At 46.9% G+C, this 4070-nt stretch overlaps 1 pseudogene; it reads left to right on the plus strand.

Annotated features, from left to right (window-relative positions):
• The first annotated feature begins 234 nt into the window (after positions 1–234).
• On the plus strand, positions 235–349 carry LOC112438989 (small nucleolar RNA SNORA26; annotated as a pseudogene).
• The last annotated feature ends 3721 nt before the right edge of the window (positions 350–4070 follow it).

Genomic DNA, 4070 nt, shown 5'->3' on the forward strand with positions numbered 1-4070 from the left:
AAACTGGAAATCTAAAAGATTTTATCCTTTTATTAGAGTCTGAAGAAGAAAAAGAACAAGGGAGTGAAAATGCTTTTAACATTTTATCTGCCCCCTTTCCTGTGCCTTTTTTTTTTTTTTTTTTTTTTTTTTTTTTGAGATGGAGTCTTTGTCACCCAGGCTGGAGTGCAATGGCGTGATCTCGGATCACTGCAACCTTGGCCTCCCAGGTTCAAGCGATTCTCCTGCCTTCCTGTGCCTAAGGTTAACACAGCGCCTTAAGAGGCTAACACAGAAGGGCAAAGTAAGTCTCCATAAAACCCAGAGAAGACTGTGAACCCCTCTCTGGATCCTGTCTGGAGTCACAGCTGGAAAACAAAAACACATTTATCTGGTAGGAATAAAGAAATTTAGAAGAAGCAGAAAAGGAAAACTGATTTTCAGATCTAGTTTTTTGTTCTTCCAAAAGGAGGAATTTAAACATGAGGGAGACTAATTTATTTCCCCTTTTTACTTTGGGTTTCATAACTCAACAATCTTCCCTGAGGCCCCAGGTGAGAACAGTGAGTTAGCTATGAAGGCAGAAATAAGTAACTAAAGATCTTAGGTGGTTAATATTAACTGCCTTTTTCGTGAATAAACCATATCACCTGGGATTAATGGGTGAAACACAGAGAACTATTAACTAAACCAGGGATTGGCAAACTTTTTCTGTAAGGGCCAGATGGTGACTATTTCTCAGCCATAGTGATGCAAAATCAGCCAGAGAAACATGCAAACAAACGGGCGGGTAGCTGTGTTGCAATAAAACTTTATTTACAGCAACAGTTGGAAGTTAAATTTGGCTTGGTGGCTACAGATTGCTGACCCCTGAATGCAACACTCCATTTTCAGGTCTAAGTATTCCCATTCTCTTAAACACACCATCCTAGCTCAGGATGCTCTAACAGAATACCACAGACTGGATGGCTGAAAGAATAAATGTTTCTTTCTCACAGTTCTGGAGGCTGGGAAGTCCAAGATCAAGGTGCCAATAGATCCAGTGTCCTGCGAGGGCTGTCTTCCTGGTTTGCAGACAGCCTTCTTGCTGTGTGCTCGCATGATGCAGAGAGAAGAAAGGGGCAAGCTCTCGGGTCTCTTCTTATATGGACACTAATCCCAGTCACTTGGGCTCCACCTCATGACCTAATTACTTCACAAGGACCCCACCTCCTAATGTCAACACACTGGGGGTTAGGATTTCAACCTGTGAATTTTGGAGGAACACAAACCTTTGGTCTGTAACACACAGCATGCTTATATAAAAGGAAGAGATGTCCACCAAAGTTGTAAGGTCCATATGGCACAGGGACCAAATTATTATTATTTTTTGTTTGTTTGTTTTGAGATAGAGTCTCACTGTGTTGCCCAGGCTGGAGTGCAGTGGTGCAATCTTGGCTCACTGCAATCTCTGCCTCCTGGGTTCAAGCGATTCTCATGCCTCACCCTCCAGAGTAGCTGGGATTATGGGTGTGAGCCACCACGCCCAGGTAACTTTTGTATTTTAGTAGAGATGAGGTTTCGTCATGTTGGCCAGGCTGGTCTCAAACTCCTGGCCTCAACTGATCTGCTTGCCTCAGCCTCCCAAAGTGCTGGGATTATAGGTGCGAGCCACAGCTCCCAGCCATGACCAAGTTATGAGTGAAAAAAACACACCTCTCAGGACTGGAAAGATGTCAGATGAGGCCGGGAGCACTAGCTCATGCCTGTAATCCCAGCACTTTGGGAGGCCAAGGCGGGCAGGTCACCTGAGGTCAGGAGTTCGAGATCAACCTGGCCAACATGGCAAAACCCCGTCTCTACTACAAATACAAAATTAGTCAGGCATGGTGGTACACGCCTCCAGTCCCAGCTACTCGGGAGGCTGAGGCAGGAGAATCGCTTGAACCCAGGGGGCGGAGGTTGCAGTGAGCCAAGATCACGCCATTGCACTCCAGCCTGGACAACAAGAGGGAAACTCCATCTCAAAAAAAAAAAAAAAAAAGATGTCAGATGTGTGTGTCTGGATGGTAGAAAGGATGACTCACCTCCCACCTGGGTAGACATCCCCTCTCTTTGTCCCTGGCGCCTTCAATGGCCTATCTGGCTTTCACTAACACCCTGTTTTACCCAGCGCCCACTGACTTTGAGTTCTGAGGGGCCATGAAGGGAATGGGCTGAGATGTGGGGATTTGCTTTACAGTTGGGAAGGCCGCAAAGCTACACAGAAGCATGGGCCGGCTCCGTGACAGAGAAAGCCCAAGACAACCAACTAGAAATGTCAAATTTTAAAAATATGTAGGAATGAGAATTTGCTTATTACCCAGAGAGATTTTATGTGACTACCATTAAAGTAACTTTTACCAAAAAAAAGTATAATCACAATGATTAAAATCTTAGTTTCTAAGAATGTATTTAAGACTAAGCCACTATCAAACTTACTCATGTTTAAAACCCCCGAAGAGATACAGAAGGTTGAGCTTTGACAAGTGCAAACCTAGACCAGGTACGGGAAACAGGGTCTTAGGACTGTAATCCCAGCACTCTGGGAGGCCAAGGCAATAGGATCACTTGGGGCTAGGAGTTCAAGATCAGCCTGGGCAACATAGTGAGACCCCTAACCCTACAAAAAAAGAAAAACAATAGCTGGGTGTGGTGCCTCGCACCCGTAGTCCCAGCTATTCAGGAGGCTAAGGCAGGAGGATCACTTGAGCCCAGGAGTTCAACGCTGCAGTGAGCTGTGATCGTACCACTGCACTCCAGCCTGCGCAACAGAGTGAGCCTCTGTTTCTTTAAAAGAAGAAGAAAACTGCAAAGCTGACTCCATTACTCTCCAGGGGAGCTGTGCAGCTCATAGAATCAAGTGCACGTTTTCTTACTTTGAAGTCTCAGTGAGGACAGCTGGGCTGTGCCACAGCAAGAAACGGCCCCCAGCAGAAATGGCTTCTGACAGCAAAGGTTTGGCTGTCAGCCAGGCTACACGTCCATCACCAGCCAGCCAGGGGACCTGCTCCACGACTCCCCTTCCAGGACCCCGGTTGATGGAGCTGCCACCATAGCGAGCGGTACCAGTTGCTGCAGCCAAGAGAAGGAGAATTTGGATGGCATCTTTCACCGGGATTGAATGCTCCAGGCCAGAAGTGACACCTGATCACACGGGGCGGGGAGTGCCTTCCTGCTGTGTATCCAGGAGGAGATGTTTGGAGAACAGCGTTCAGGGCTATCAGACATGGCATTTTGGATCTCTCCTATTTCTCCAGCCTCATTTCCCATGACTTGAACAGTTTATAAGAACGTGATTAGGAATGTGTGCGTGCATTTAGGGGAGAGGGAGAAATTCCCTGGCAAGAGAGAGGTTGGTTTACAATGAGATCATTACCCAAATCACTGAGCTGCTCAAACTTCCGGGTTCATAGTGTCAGAGGGACTAGTAGGGCCTTAGCTAGCCCATATTGTACCTTCCTCTAGGGGGATACAGCCCTGCTCCATGAGGACAGCTTGGTGAATGGAACATGGCTGGCTTGCGGCCTCTATTTGCTTCTTGGTCAGGCACTCTTGTTTAGTGAACAACCTGTACAACCCTACGTGTAGGGTGACCAACTAATCTGGTTGACCACCATGACCTGCGAATATTCTCAGTTCTGGGGAAACAGAAATAGGTGGTCACTGTATTAGTCTGTTCTCACATTGCTATAAAGAACTACCTGACTTTGGGAGGCCAAGGAAGGCAGATCATGAGGTCAAGAGATCGAGACCATCCTGGCTAACATGCTGAAACCCCATCTCTACTAAAAATACAAAAAAATTAGCCAGGCATGGTGGTGGGTGCCTGTAGTCCCAGCTACTCGGGAGGCTGAGGCAGGAGAATGGCGTGAACCTGGGGGGCGGAGCTTTCAGTGAGCTGAGATCGCACCACTGCACTCCAGCCTGGTTGACAGAGCGAGACTCCATCTCAAAAAAAAAAAAAAAAAAAAAGAACTACCCGAGACTGGGTAATTTATAAAGAAAAGAGGTTTAATTGGCTCACGGTCCTGCAGGCTGTACAGGAAGCATGGCTGCTGAGGTCTCAGGAA

This window comes from Pan paniscus, chromosome 12 (genome assembly GCF_029289425.2).
Source record: "Pan paniscus chromosome 12, NHGRI_mPanPan1-v2.0_pri, whole genome shotgun sequence".
Lineage (NCBI taxonomy): Eukaryota > Metazoa > Chordata > Mammalia > Primates > Hominidae > Pan > Pan paniscus.